This window comes from Lutra lutra, chromosome 5 (assembly GCF_902655055.1).
Source record: "Lutra lutra chromosome 5, mLutLut1.2, whole genome shotgun sequence".
Lineage (NCBI taxonomy): Eukaryota > Metazoa > Chordata > Mammalia > Carnivora > Mustelidae > Lutra > Lutra lutra.
Window position 1 is genome coordinate 38,566,377 of NC_062282.1, and position 16,916 is coordinate 38,583,292.

A 16,916-nucleotide genomic window follows, 5' to 3' on the forward strand; every position below is an offset into this window, starting at 1 on the left:
AGACAGCATGGTACTGGCATAAAAACAGACACATAGACCAGTGGAACAGAGTAGAGAGCCCAGATATGGACCCTCAACTCTATGGTCAGTTAATCTTCGACAAAACAGGAAAAAATATACAGTGGAAAAAAGACAGTCTCTTCAATAAATGGTGCTGGGAAAACTGGGCAGCTATATGTAGAAGAATGAAACTCAACCATTCTCTTACCCCGTACACAAAGATAAACTCAAAATGGATAAAAGACCTCAACGTGAGACAGGAATCCATCAGAATCCTAGAGGAGAACATAGGCAGTAACCTCTTCGATATCAGCCACAGCAACTTCTTTCAAGATATGTCTCCAAAGGCAAAGGAAATAAAAGCCAAAATAAACTTTTGGGACTTCATCAAAATCAAAAGCTTCTGCACAGCAAAGGAAACAGTCAAGAAAACAAAGAGGCAACCCATGGAATGGGAGAAGATATTTGCAAAGGACAGTACAGACAAAAGATTGATATCCAGGATCTATAAAGGACTCCTCAAACTCAACACACACAAAACAGATAATCATATCAAAAAATGGGCAGAAGATATGAACAGACACTTCTCCAATGAAGACATACAAATGGCTATCAGACACATGAAAAAATGTTCATCATCACTAGCCATCAGGGAGATTCAAATTAAAACCACATTGAGATATCACCTTACACCAGTTAGAATGGCCAAAATTAGCAAGACAGGAAACAACATGTGTTGGAGGGGATGTGGAGAAAGGGGAACCCTCTTACACTGTTGGTCGGAATGCAAATTGGTGCAGCCTCTTTGGAGAACAGTGTGGAGATTCCTCAAGAAATTAAAAATAGAACTTCCCTATGACCCTGCAATTGCACTACTGGGTATTTACCCCAAAGATACAGATGTAGTGAAAAGAAGGGCCATCTGTACCCCAATGTTTATAGCAGCAATGGCCACGGTTGCCAAACTGTGGAAAGAACCAAGATGCCCTTCAATGGACGAATGGATAAGGAAGATGTGGTCCATATACACTATGGAGTATTATGCCTCCATCAGAAAGGATGAATACCCAACTTTTGTAGCAACATGGACGGGACTGGAAGAGATTATGCTGAGTGAAATAAGTCAAGCAGAGAGAGTCAATTATCATATGGTTTCACTTATTTGTGGAGCATAACAAATAGCATGGAGGACACGGGGAGTTAGGAGAAGGGAGTTGGGGGAAATTGGAAGGGGAGGTGAACCATGAGAGACTATGGACTCTGAAAAACAATCTGAAGGGTTTGAAGAGGTGGGGGGGTGGGAGGTTGGGGGAACCAGGTGGTGGGTATTAGAGAGGGCATGGATTGCATTGAGCACTGGGTGTGGTACAAAAACAATGAATATTGTTATGCTGAAAATAAATTTTACAAAAATGATTTAAAAAAAAAGGTATTCTAATACCCACATTGGCTGATTATCTTTAGGATAGTCTTCTCATATGTGTTTGATAGAAAGTCCAATTTTTTAATTAAAAAAATGCAATGTAGTATGTCAAAGGCTTGACAGAACAATTCAAAGTGCTTTGCTCATAAGGGTGACAACTGACATAGTTATTTAAGGGAAGGTTTCTGAAAGAAAGGGATATTTAAGGTGAAATGACTTGCCAGATGATGGGGTCAGTGTGCAAGAGAAAGTTTTAGGAGCTATTTTACTGTTTGGAATTACAGACTCCTCTCCACCAAAACAGGCCCATCACTTTTACCGTCCTGGTCATATGCCTATAGCATAGTGTTGTTTTGGATTTAACTGCATGATACATAGTATGTATACAATAAATGTTGGCTACGTTTGCTACTTGCTTTGGCTCATCTATTTAAATAGGCACATGCTTTAAATTAGGAAGATTCATCCTTCAGTTTTCATTTTTGCTGTTAAATAAAATAATTGTACATATTTTATAAAGTTGAGAAGAGTAAGTAAGGCATAGGAGAGGTTTTTAAATGTAAAAACATAGAAAGTATATACATAATTTTAAAATATGTGTCATTTTCTTTAGTTCTCTAATTATATGTTACATATGCATCTTATTTCCTGAACTTCTTTGAGGGATAGGTCTTCTTGGAGGTTTCTGATATACCTAGCACAGTGATAGCATGCAGAAAACACCCAAGAAGTAACTCTTTATAGCCTTTTGTAATTACAGCAGCTAGGGAGTTGTTCTCCTTCCAAATCTGTTCGACATTTTTTAATGTCTTTATATACTTACTACTGAATTACTTATGTTTTAATTACATGTGCATTTATTTTATTTTACCCAAACACTGTAAATTTCTTAAATAAATTAATATGTTTGAACTCTTAGGATAATAAGGGGCTTAAAATAAGCACACAGAAAAATTTGCTGTTATAATAATAAGCGCTATAACTTTGTTATAATTAGTTACCTTTTACCAGGTGAGTAAAATGTTTACTACTTAGCACCTGTCCAAACACCTGATTGTAAAAATGGTATTTTGGGTTATAAGGTGAGTATTCTGAATCCCAAACATAATAAAGAAATATAAGTTGTATTATTAAATGGTTCATTAATTACATTCAATAATTTTATGGAATTTAAGAGATTCCTGTGGGCACTTGAATACAGTGGATTTAAGGAGAATAAGGGAAGAGAAAAGGTTAAGAAATCACCTCAGATGGAAAATCATATAACATTAACTTCATGCATAATCACATGTGAGCAATGAACAGTATTACAACCAATTTCAATTTATGGAATCAAAATCATGACTGGAGGTCATATGTCTAATCCTTGAGAATAGCAGCTTTAAAACTAGAGATGTCTGGGTAATAAAATGCCCATTATCTGCTTCTGCCCACAGGTAACCTGCTTTTACCCTTCGACCCACAAATCTGCCATGCTGAAATATCTGTGAGAGGGAATGCTTCTGAAAGTGACATATTAGTGCCAGTGAATCAGCACATCCAGCAGTGAGATGTCATTTCTGTATGTCCTGCATTCAGAGGCAATGTTCCCAGAAATGGTAATCAGCTGAGTGAAGGACAGGAAGTTTCCTCATTCAATAATTTTAGGGCAAGAGGTAGAAATAGAATAAGAAGGGACAACCATGCTTTAAATATTTTAAGTTTCAAAATTTTATGAGCATCCAATTTTTTTTAATGCATAAAATCTTAAAAATATTATAACCTCCATCTAGCAGAGTATATAACTTCTTTCTCTCTCCTCTGGAACATGAAAATCACATCTTTAATTACCAAGGAATCATCTTAATTCTTTCTCCAAACCATTACATTTAATAAGAAATTTCTTAATAGTTACTCTTAGAATTGTATTCATACTTCCATAAATTTTCTTTTTTTTTAAGATTTTGTTTATTTGATAGAGAGAGAGATCACAAGTAGGCAGAGAGGCAGGCAGAGAGAGAGGAGGAAGCAAGCTCCCTGCTGAGCAGAGTGCCCATGTGGGGCTTGATTCCAGGACCCTGAGATCATGACCTGAGCGGAAGGCAGAGACTTTAACCCACTGAGCCACCCAGGCACCCTGTCCATAAGTTTTCTAATAGTGAATTTCATTTATAAATATTGATTTATTCCTGATTTTGTTCTGAGACCTGCACTGATTACTATGCAGGATATACTGATGAATAAACACAAGTCACTTTCTGCCTGAAAGTAGTAAATAAAAAGTTGAATAAAAAGAAAATTCCTAAGGATAGTAATGCAAGTGATTTGCTTCTTAACAATCTAAGCATCATAAATAATCTGAAAGTTTTCTTTCTCAGTCGAGCGCAGATTGGGCGGTGGATTAAGTTCCCACTTAATTTACAAATCCCCACTCGGCTTTGTGCTATCTAGGCATAGTATCCAATAGAAGTTGAATCTTGAAGAAAAGAAAATCTTATGACAAGCCAAGTAATGATACTCTCTAAAACTCTGAACACTTAAAGATGAGAAAAGGTCTTAACGTTTCCATTTGGTTTATAACCTGGTACCATATTAAATTTGAAATAATATCTGAAGTTTATCAGGCACAAAACTAAATAAAATAAAATATCTTACAACTCTATTTAATCTTTTTCTATCTAAGTTTTCAACTTCTACACTTAACTTGATGGTTTTACCTCCAGAAAAACCTTAGCCATATGACATTTAAGATCTACTCATCAAAGAGTTGTTTATTCTTCTGCAAATAATCATGAAATACCTATCAAGTGCTGAACCAGACCTGCCCTCTTGCAGGTATAGTGGGTATCATAAAAGGTAAATCAATGGCTAGCGACATGTGAAGAAGAATGTTATAGCTAGAGTGATCACAAATCCTGACTTGCTTCCTAAATCACTTTATGTCAATAGTCCTGAAGTATTTATTATTATCATCCCATTTCATTGTCATAAGTGTCCCAGTTTGGAAGGTTAATTATATGTCCACTGTAAGGGGTGGAAAGAGTATGGGTTCTGGAGTCAGAATTAAGATTAAATCCCGACTTTGTCTTTTGCCTCTTTATGACATAGGCCTCATTTTCTTCATCTGGCAAATAAGGATCTTACCACTTAAACTTAAAGAATATTTGTGAGGATTTGTGAAGATATAATGAAGTGTTTAGAAAACACTTTGCCCTCCCATCCCTCACCCCAGGTTCCTGGCATTGTGGTATACAAACAGTAAATATTCAATTCACATTTTTAAAAAATATTTAGAAATATAAGCCAGCTACATAATTTATGGGACCCGATGAAAAATAAAAATGCAGGGTTTTCTTGTTCAAAAAACCATTAAAGGTGCTAAAATATAAAATCTTCTTTCTTCCACACACTCTCTCTCAACTTGTCATAATGTATTTTGCTACTTAATGTTATTGTTAAGACAACATAAAGTTAAAATTATTATTATGGATTTTACTATTCATCTCTACACTCTACGATGCCAGTTTTAACTGAAAAGATAAGAACATCTAACTCGGGGTGCCTGGGTGGCTCAGTGGGTTAAGCCTCTGCCTTCGACTCAGGTCATGATCTCAGGGTCCTGGGATAGAGCCCCGCATTGGGCTCTCTGCTCAGTGGGGACCCCACTTCCTCCTCTCTCTGCCTGCCTCTCTGCCTACTTGTGATCTCTCCCTCTGTCAAATTAAAAAAAAAAAAAATCTTAAAAAAAAAAAAAAGAACATCTAACTCAAACACAGAATTACCAAAAGCCCACAATTCGTACTCCGTGGCTTGTGTTTGCATATGCATTTCATTCTTACCAAAACAGTGAAAAGGTGGCACAAAACTAATTCAACTAGTTTTGCTTCACTCGACACATGCACATTTTATCAATTAGTAAGGAAGAACCAAAAGAAAGAGGAACTCTGGGTTGCCCTGTTTTTTCCTTTATTTCTAAGTTCTTATTTTTAACTCAAGTATTGGCTAATATAGGGAAGTAATATAGGTAAGAAGAATGATAGGCTTCCTTGATCATCTGGGGCTTTAAAAGGCCATCACCTTCTTTCCATATTCAAAGCAAGTTCTGGCTAGAATACCAGAAAAGCATGGTTTCTTGTCAGTAGCCACATGGACTCAGTGGAAGCAGTGGAGCACACTTAGCTTGTTCCCTGAGCCTGGCTGAACCTCCACACTGATGGGTCCATTGGAATTCTGTGCTCCTGAGCATTGCGATACTCAGTGCAAATAACACAGCATGAAATGCTGCAGACGTGTGTAATGTGAGCATCTCCTCTGTTCATCTGCACACTCCACTGTCCCACTGAATTTCGCTTACAATTACAAACACAAGTTCAACAATTATATTATTAAAAGTTCACCACAATATTATATATACACAATGGAATACTATGCAGCCATCAAAAGAAATGAAATCTTGCCATTTGCGACGACGTGGATGGAACTAGAGGGTATTATGCTTAGCGAAATAAGTCAATCGGAGAAAGACAATTATCATATGATCTCCCTGATATGAGGAAGTGGAGATGCAAAATGGGGGGGCAAAGGGGGTAGGAGAAAAATAAATGAAACAAGATGGGATTGGGAGGGAGACAAACCATAAGTGACTCTTAATCTCACAAAACAAGCTGAGGGTTGCTGGGAGGAGGGGGGTTGGGAGAGGAGAGTGGGGTTATGGACATTGGGGAGAGTATGTGCTATGGCGAGTTCTGTGAAGTGTGTAAACCTGGCGATTCACAGACCTGTACCCCTGGGGATAAAAATACATTATATGTTTATAAAAAATAAAAAATAATTTTAAAAATTTTTTTAAAAAGTTCACCACAATGACATTAAACCAAGCACAAGGTCCTTTCGAATGGCGGACCCTGTCTAACACCACAGGTCATGAGCTCATGAAGTGGGCCCTATGGAAGTATAAGAAAAGCTTTCCTGGGGCTACCATAAAAACCATGGCAATAAACACAAGGCTGTCAAGGAAAGGGAGTGCCTTTGAAGTAGCCAAGATCACAAGAGGAATATACAATGTCAGAAAGTACTCTATAAAATTGGCTCTAACCAGTTCTCCAACACCTACCCAATTACACCCTTAACTATCGCTGTCACTTTGTAAGCAAAAACTTCTCTACTCCAGTATGTACATTACTGGTAGCTTCTCACTTGTTACCAAAGTTGAATTTTACTAATTATGTTATGTTTTTACCTAACTTGGCAGAGTTAGGGCAAGTGCTATTATCATACTGATACTTTGAATTCTCATAATTACTAAAGGTCAATTAAGAGGCCAAGTTAATTTAGTCTTTTGAATAGGTAAAAAAGACAAAAGGTGTGTTTTCCAAAGATCAAGTTCAACGTTCTACACATGCTAAGTTGCCCATTGAAACTCTGTCCTATTGCAGCTGTGGAATTTTCCACCTATTTAGATGTCCTTTGCTGTTAGTGAGGAAAACAGTAATATTTATACTACTAAAATGCTTATTCAATAATCTGATGCAGGGGAAAGAAAGAAGGAAAGAAAGACACAACTTCAGTGATCTTTCTTTCTATTAGCATCTCATAATAAGAAAGTTCAGTGAAACCCCATATTGCAATTATAGTTTTACTGTATTTATATATTTTTTCATGTCCTTTCTGACTGAGGTTGCATATATTAGGAAATTAGGAAAATGAGATCAGGGTTACTATCTATGAAATGAAAGGAAAAAATATTTATTTTAAATATTTTATTTTAAAAATATTAATATTAATATATATTTGAATAAATTTTTTATTTATTTTAAGTATTCATAAAATGTATGTTATATACAAATAAAATAAAATTCTATTTTGAACTGAGTTTACTACAAGGAACAAGATAGTCTTACAATTTAATGTTATTTAACATAATTTTATTCTAAACAAAAATTTCCAAGCACCCCAAAAATCCTAAGAAGAATGTGGAAATCATAAAGTTTTGAAGGCCAAAATATGCCTTAAAATAAAAGTTTTTGATATAAATTAAATATTAGAAGTGCCAAGCCATTAAAAACTAAATAATAAAGAACACAATTTGGGGCTTATATTGTTTGCACATGTGTGTATATGGGTTTGTATTGTAAATATAAAATATAAGTCTAGGTGTAGCTCTGTTTGCTTCAATGCTTCCAGCTACAACTTTACCCCATTTGAAATAAATTGCACCCTAAATTTGAAGGCAATTTTCAGTATTTTGGTGTGCAGTACAGATTTCATCTTTGATATTTAGTAAGCCTGAGATCTTTCTAACTTGTGAAGTCTGCATGTCTGCAAACTAGGATGTCTGTGTTTGTGTTTATTACCTTTTTCATGCATGCCTTGAAATGACTAAATTACAGGTATTTTACATGTGTTTTGTGGTATAAGACAGATACAGTCCACTGGTATAATTTATCTTGAAACACCCTGTTTTACAAAATTACAGAAAAGCACTGCAATTTGCTCAATTTTTTATTTCTAAGACTATGATAAAATCTTCAAAGCCCAGAAGATGTCTTCAGATAAGACCTTAGCCATGCAATAAACAATTTTCATCAAAGCTCTGGGTTTGGGGAAATAGAGTACAATTGTGGATTTAAAATCTTGATAATGTTTCTTACTTATTATCTATTTTGTCTTTTGTATTTTGACCTAATTCAGCTACCAAAGGCATCAACTCTTCTATAAGATTAGACACACACACACACACACACACACACCCATACAGCAGTCCAAATCAGATTATCCACAATCAAGGTAATTGTGGAGAACAAAATTGTTCATCTGTATTTTGCAGCTGCCTTGTGGATTTAGCGTTTGATCCCAAGTGATTGCTGAAGTTACAACTATACCAGAGTTCTTTAATCCACTGGAACTTTTTTATTTTAAAAATCACTTTTTAAAAACTTATTTGACTTCTTCACTCTTTCTACCAGAAAAATATGTGCGTATCCAAAATCTCAGTAGAAATTGTGTATACCTTATGGTATTTAAATAAAATGCAAGATAATTTGATACTGAAAATAATTCTAATTTTCAGTGAATATTTAAAATATTGTGTGCCTCCAATTCAGTTTTAAATGTTGGCTTTTTAATCTCTGTCTGTTAGAAAAATTTTTTTCTCCATGTGTAATTGAATTATACTGATTTTTAAATTTTGATGTTTGACACTTCATTAAAGACAGAAATATTATAAGCTTTGAAATGAAATTTATATTAGTATGGCTGAATATATGTATATCCATTTTTTTCTTATGTTGGGTCTATCTATTTAATAATAGATAATCTATCAGGATATCTATTATGTACTGGTGTAGCTCAATTGGCTAAAGTTAAATTCTGCATCTTAATCCATTATTTTATGCTTTTTGATGTAAAATGTTACCATTAGTAAAGACACTTTCAATATTTCTTCATTAGAACAGACCTAGTTGAGGGATAACCTAGTCTGTAGATATTAAAAAGGAGCAGTTTATAGAGGTTTTCCACTTAGATTCTTCCCTCTGATGAAGTACATACCCTCATTAGTGAATAATCATTGAGAGGTTGATATATTTTCCATATTCATAGTTTCTGCCTTGATTTTATATACATCACATAAGATAACTATTCTTTTATATCATTTATAAATCTTAAAATTCATAATAAAGGCATTCATTTATTTATAATAAATTCAAAGTCATTGTTTATTTCATGAGGGTAATATTTTCTGTTTCTCACACTTTTAGCCCTGAGTGACCTCCAACATTTCTATTTCTGCTATGCCTGAACTTAGCCCTTATATTGGCCCACAGCATACATGGGGGTGGGTTCTCAACTATCTTCTCTCCTTCAGTGGTTTCCATGTCAGCTTTTTACTTGCTTCTCTCCTGAACATTGTTTTGGCCTCTGTATGGACACTCAGTTGCCCTCACCATGGAAAAACCAAGCAGTGGCAGGAGTAATAGCTCAGTAGTGGTGGTAGTACAGTACCAAAACTATAGGTTTGATTTTCTCCATAAAATTTTTTATGTTCACTTAAAGATTCAGAGCCCCCAAAATACTAATACAATCCCGCCTATAGGAGATAGAAGCCTAGATTTAGAGAAACATATTATTTCAAATCATTTGTAATTATAGTTGTAATAACTAACATTTATTTTGAGCTTGTCATACAGTAGGCATTTTCATGAGTATTTTGTACATGCTATCCTTTCTAACCTTACAATTCCATGGCTAGGATTATTCTCATTTTTCATGCAATTACCATAAAATTTATCAAAGTTTTGTACATATTTTTTAAAGATTTTATTTATTTATTTGAGAGAGAGAGCACAAGAAGGGGCAGGGTCAGAGGGAGGTCAGAGGGTCAGAGTTCCCACTGAGCAGGGAGCCCAACACCGGGCTCCATCCTAGAACCCTGGGATCGTGATCTGAGTTGAAAGCAGATGCATAACTAACTGAGACACCCAGGCACCCCAACGTTTGTATATTTTTCAAATATAATGTAGCTAGAAATTTTCAGAGTTGGTATTTCATTATCCCAATATTTCATTATTCTAGGGTCACTCAACTTTAGAACTCATTCAGTGCTATATGCCTGAAACATAACAGAAAGCCAAATATGTATATCTCAGTACACAACAAAGCAAGCCTTGAGAAACACCATTTCAGCAATAGAGGTATCTAAAAAAAGTAGAAAATTAGAAAATGGGCACAGTGTCAATATAGAGATCAACATAGTATGACTAGAACCTTCAACTAGATCTCAGGAAAGCAAACTTTTTGTCTCTTATCTATGCAAATGACTAAGTTAACTTGGCCTCTGTAGGTATGAGAATTTTAAGTATCAGTGAATTAATAACACTTGTGTTTCCTAATTTCAATATAGGAAATGACATAGGTTAATTAGTAAAATTCCTCTTTCTGATTATAAACATTCAGCCTATTGATTAGCCTTTTTAAAAACTACATGCAAATTTCATTTGCACAGGATTTTATTAGGACTAGTCAAATATTATTACTAGCAAACTGTGAAATACACATCGATCAATAAACAATGTCACATATAGAGTTAAAGACAGGAAGAGGGGAGTCTGGGTGGTGCAGTCAGTTAAGTGTCCGATTCTTGATTTTGGCTCAGGACAAGATCTCAGGGTCATGATCTCAGGGTCCTGATATGGAGCCCTGTGTTGGGCTCCACAAAAAGCATAAAGTCTGCTTAAGATTCTTTCTGCCTCTGCCCTTCCCCCCACCCAATCTATCTCTTGCTTTCTTGCTCTCTCTCTTTCTAAAATAAATAAGTAAATCTTTTTAAAAAAGGAATCAGGGAAGAAAAAAATATATGGAATAATTTCTGCCCTTAAGAATCTAATAATGTAGTAAAAAATGATACACACATAAAAATATATTAACAAAAATATTTGATGAACTGATTTGAATATAAGGAACGAAATGGACAATGGGAAAGAAATCAATAATGAAAGGCAAATGACTACTGAATCTTCACAGTGGGACAGCCCAAGTGAGGGCTTTGAAAAAGAAAAGGATTTGGATTAATAAAATGAAGCATTAATTAGTCTCTTTAGTTTTCTGTTACATGGAACTGAGATCTTCCTAACATTAGTTTCCTCGTGTTATGAAATGAATGTTTATGTCCCCTCAAAATTGATATGACAAAGCCCTTATGTGACAGCCTTTAGAGGTGGGAGGTTTGGGAAATAATTAGCTCATGGAAATGGAGCCCTCAAGATGGAGAAGAAAAGGAAAAAAGCTAGTCTTTCCCCCTCCCTCCCTCTGTTCCTCCCACCCTTCCCTCCCATTCCCTCCCTCTTTCTCTTTCTCTCTCCCCTCTTTGTCTCAACCATGTGTGGATGTAATGAGATGATGGGCATCTGTAACCCAGAAAGAGAGCTTTGACCAACAACTCAACCATACTAGCCTCTTGATCTTGGGCTTCCAGACTCCAGAACTTTGAGAAATGTTTGTTGCTTAAGTCTATGGTCTGTTATAGCAGTCTGAACTAAGAAAATATTATTCTTCACTTACAGAACTGAAGCTTAGTAAAGGCTAAATAAATGAGTCTTGGTGTGAAGTATTTTACATGCAATATCCCACTTGTGTTACAAGAACATATCCCTTAGTATGTACTATTATTATCCTTATTTACAGATAGCAAAACTAAAGTTCAAGGAAGTTAAATGCTGTCTAGTATCATATAGTAAACTCGAGACCTGGAATTTGAACCTAGGCACATTGATACCAGAGGTCACAGATTCTTTTATTACATTATCCTCAAATACTGAGATAGTGTTTAAAATGGGATATGTACCATTAATAACAGGTGTTAGTAAGGAATTTGAGAAATTGGAACATTTGTACACTGTTGTTAGTAATGTAAAATGGTATTGTCACTATGGAAAACGGCATGACACCTTCTGAAAAAAACTTAAAGTAGAATTATTATATGATGTGCAATTCCATTTCTGGCTACATACCCCAAAGAATTGAAAGTAGGGACTTGAAGAGATACTTACACACCCACGTTCATAGCAGCATTTCTTAAAATAGTCAAATGTTGAAAGAAATCCAAGTGTCCTACAATGGAAGAATGGATAAACAAAATGTGGTATATACATGCAATGGAATATTATTCAGCCTTAATAAGGAAGGTAATTCTGACACATGCTACAAAATAGGTAAAACTTGAGGACATTATGCTAAATGAAATAAGAAACAAAAATATAACTATTATTTGATTCCACTTACATGCAGTACCTAGCACAGTGAAAATTAAAGACACAGAGAGTAGAATGAGGTTTTCTGGGGAGATAGAGAGAGGGTAAGGGGAATTATTATTTAAGAGGTGAAGAGTTTCAGTTTTGCAAGGTGAAAGGATTTCTATGAATGGATAGTGATGACGGTGGTACAACAATCTGAAGGTACTTAATGCCACCAAACAGAACACTTAAAAATGGTACGTTATATTATGTATATTTTTCCATAATTAAAAAAACAAACAAACTCAATCTAAACTTAAAAAAAAAAAAAAAAAAGCCTGGGGTGTGTATCTCTGTTTCTATCTCTGTTTCTGTGTTTTATGTTGGGGGGTTGAGGAAGACAGTGGGCATTCTTTTTAAAAAAAAATAAAAGGAAAAGGAAAAAAGAAGTCACCTTAAATAATAGTAATTAAATCTTGCTAACCACAACTTCTGAATAACTTGAACTGTTCATTTTTATAATACATTGTATAAGAAAGAAGTCAAAATTACCCACACGTGCAATTTTAGTCAGTTTGATAAGAAACATGTTTGGTCCAGGCTCAATGCTGACATCTTTTAATTAACTAATCATGATTTTGGAACACTAGCCCATGCTGCTTTATAAATCAAACACTGAACCAAAAGGCAGGTCACAAGAACTGCGTCTAAAGACATTATAATACACCCTTTAATTGCTGAGCTGTCTTTTTCTTTTAAGTTGTAATTCCCCAATTCTGGATATCACAGTAAAGTTGACACAAAAGATAGCATCTTAGCATAGTATTACTTAACAAAGATGGCTGTCATTTCTGTCACATGAAAACCCTGTCAGGAGCCACACTTCAACTTTCTGTTGCCATAGATACCACTTTTCCTCTGTGACCAAAAGTGAAAAATACAGCTCAGTGTCATGATTCAAATACAAAGAATTGAAACCACTTCAGAAATATATACAAAGACTCAGGAGCAAGTCTCTTATCATGGGGATTTCAGTTACACAAAGTAAAATTCTAGAACATCAATAGTTGCTCGGCCAGTGGAGAAGTTGAAGAATAGAATACTAATGATGCAAAAGGCAATACCGGTTCGAATCAACTTTTTTTTTCATTTATTAATAAAAGAATGTACCTGGGACTTCATATTCAAGTTACAAAACTTAACCTGGACAAAGTTAATTTCCTGGTGTAGTATACATATTAATCAGGGGCACCTGGGTGGCTCAGTGGGTTAAGCCTCTGCCTTCGGCTCAGGTCATGATCTCAGGGTCCTGGGATCAAGCCCCACATCGGGCCCTCTGCTTAGTGGGGAGCCTGCTTCCCCCTCTCTCTCTGCCTACTTGTGATCTCTGTCTGTCAAGTAAATAAATAAAATCTTTTAAATAAATAGATAAATAAAATGATAAACTAACAAAATAATTGTTCATGTTATAACTATTTTTCAGAAATATATTTAGTTTTTATACAAAAAGTCAAGTGGGAAGAGTCTGTTAAATTGTTACAATTACTAATGCAATCAGCATTATATCATATTGAATAATATTTTGGGGATTAAAATTCCTTCATGAGTTATTACCTACAATAATTGGGAGGCAACAGGCATGACAAGAGAGCCTATGGCCTTGGGGTTATTTAGAAATGTCCTTTGCTACTCATTAGCATGGGATGTTGAGTAAGTTACCTAAACTTACTCAACATTTAGAAATGAACTTTGCACTAGAGGGTATCATGCTTAATGAAATAAGTCAATTGGAGAAAGACAACTATCATATGATCTCCCGGATATGAGGAAGTGGAGGTGCAACGTGGGGGGTAAGGGGGATAGGAGAAGAATGAATGAAACAAGATGGGATCGGGAGGGAGACAAACCATAAGTGACTCTTGATCTCACAAAACAAACTGAGGGTTGCTGGGGGGAGGGGGGTCAGGAGAGGGGGGTGGGGTTATGGACATTGGGGAGGGTATGTGCTATGGTGAGTGCTGTGAAGTGTGTAAACCTGGCGATTCATAGACCTGTACCCCTGGGGATAAAAATACATTATATGTTTATAAAAAAATAAAAAATAAAAAAATAAAGATGAAAAAAAAAAAACCAAAAAAAAAAAAAAAAAGAAATGTCCTTTGCTACTCATTAGCATAGGATGTTGAGTAAGTTACTTAAACTCTCTAAATCCCACATAATGATTTTAACAATAATATCTACCTGATAGAACTATCACAGAGTTTAATTAAATAATATTATTGAATTTCTATAACACACACACGAAAAAAATCCTCATAAAAATATTTTTAAAAGCCTAGTATTGTGGGGTGCCAGGGTGGCTTAGTTGTTAAGCCTCTGCCTTCAGCTCAGATCATGATCCCAGCATCCTGGGATTGAGCCCCACATTGCATTGGGCTCCCTGCTCAGCGGGAAGCCTGTTTCTCCTTCTCCTGCTTCCCCTATTTGTATTCCCTCTCTGTCTCTCTCTCTGTCAAATAAATAAATAAAATCTTAAAAAAAAAAAAGCCCAATATTGAGTGACATAAAAATATGGCCGTATACAGAGATAAGACACACCATATTGTTTGATGGAAAGACTGGGTTTTATTTTGTTTTGTTTTTAAGATTTATTTATTTATTTGAGAGAGAGAGAGAGAGAGAGAGGAAGGGAGAGATCGGGGGAGGGACAGAGGGAAGAGGAGAAAGAGAATCCTCAACCAGACTCCCCACTGAGCTCTGAGCCCACTATGCCACCCACTGGGCTTGATTCCACAATCCTAGGATCATAACCTGAGCCAAAATCAAGGGTTGGACAGTTTAACCAACTGATCCACCCAGGCACCTAGAAAGACTGGATTTTGTAAGGAAAAGTGGGTTTTTTTTGTTTTTGTTTTTGTTTTTTTTCCCCGAAGTACGTTTTCCTTTTAGCACAATTCCAAACAAAACACTAGTGGGATTTATTTATTTATTTATTTATTTATTATCTTTCCATTAAAATTATTTCTAATGGTTCTTTATCTGCATTAAAAAAGTTCCAAGTATATTAAATGGGACAAAGGGACAAGTCAGAATACAAATCAATTGCATAACTGAGTTTTTGTTTAAATAACTATGTACATTCCACATTTATGTGTAACTGTATTCTTATAATAAATCAAATTAGAATATTAACAGTGATGTAGTTGTAGAATGGTAGTGAAAATACATCTCAACTTCTTCTCTACACATTTTCATATTTACCTGATTTTCTTTTTTTTTCCATGTTAGGCCAACTTTATTATGTGAAGACTCAGTCCATCTTTATTAACATTTTTAAATGAATATTAAAAATTAAATACACTTTGGCACTTCTAGAAAATATAAATTTTTCTGGTTTAACATCTTGTGATATTCTTCAATTAAGTTGTTCTTTTACTATTAGATAGAAGACATATCAGATATTAAACTGGTAAGAACAGATACTACATTGATTTTGGCCAGCTGAGAAGCTACCTAGTTATTTTTTTATTATTGTGGTTAACTCCTCCTTCTATTAATTAATCATTTGAACAGCTAATATAAATGCATGGCACAAAATTCAGAAGGTACAAAGAGGTATATAGTGAAAGTCATCTTTCTTCCTCATCTGCCTTGTATCCACCTAATTCCCCTCCTTAAGGTAACTGATGTTATCAGTTTCTTGCTTATCATTCCACATGATTTACACATTTTAGAATAACCCTGCAATTTACACAAACACACACACACACACACACACACACATACACACACACAGTAGTATTCCATGCTGAACTATTCTGCATTTTTTACTTAATATCATTTGATGTATTTTCATATCAATACATGTACAATTATTACATTCTTTTTAATGACTTCATAGAATTCAATGTGATTTATTAATTGCTCCTGTTATGATGGGCAACTGGGTAGTTTTAAGACAATTGCATTTATAAACAATGATGTAACTAGTAAGCAAACCAGTAAACTAAAACGTTCAGTTTTTCAGTTTTCGAAGTTATTATTAAATTGCTTTTCATAGCTTTACACCATTTATAATCCCATCAGCAACAAATCAGTGTCCTGATTTCCCCTTGACAGTATGGTTGTGATCAAGCTTTTTGATCTTTGTCAATATGGAGAATGAAAAATGGCATCTCGCTCTAGTTTTAAAGTGCAATTTTCTTTAAGTGTGAGGTTGAGTTTTTCATATGTTTAACAGTCAATTGTATCTCATTTTGAAGCTGAAGTTAGTAGCAGAGTATGAGCTGACTTTTGCATCTCAATTCATGCCTTGTAGAGCCCAGAACATGACTTGTATCTCCACAGTTTTTCTATCAGCTTAGATCACGTTGACTGCAACTAACATAAAATCTCGACTCAACTGACTTTAATAGGAAAGTCTTTTATCCTACAAAACATTACGTCCTAAAATACAGTAGTGCTAGGGTTGGTTCATTTAGCTACTCAGCAAAGAAACTGAGCTTCCTGGTCTTTCTTTCTGATTGCCATGCTCCAACTAGATTACCTTATGGTCACAGAAAGGCAGCATCAACAGGCTATTGACAATAAAAATGATAACAAAACTTGTTTAAGTTTTGAAACTTTGAATTACAGAAAGATATAGAATGAGAAGTGAATGTTTCCTTCTCTTCTACTTTCAGTCTCTCCAAAGGAAACCACTTAAGTTGTTATGATTGCTTTGAGAAGGAAGGAAAACAAAGACTATGTGCATGTGCATACCTGAGTATCTCTATTTATATTTCATG

The 16,916-nt window shown here is 35.0% G+C and overlaps 1 pseudogene; it reads right to left on the reverse strand.

Annotated features, from left to right (window-relative positions):
* Positions 1-15,535: 15,535 nt before the first annotated feature.
* Positions 15,536-15,642, reverse strand: LOC125101339 (uncharacterized; annotated as a pseudogene).
* Between the last annotated feature and the right edge of the window lie 1,274 nt (positions 15,643-16,916).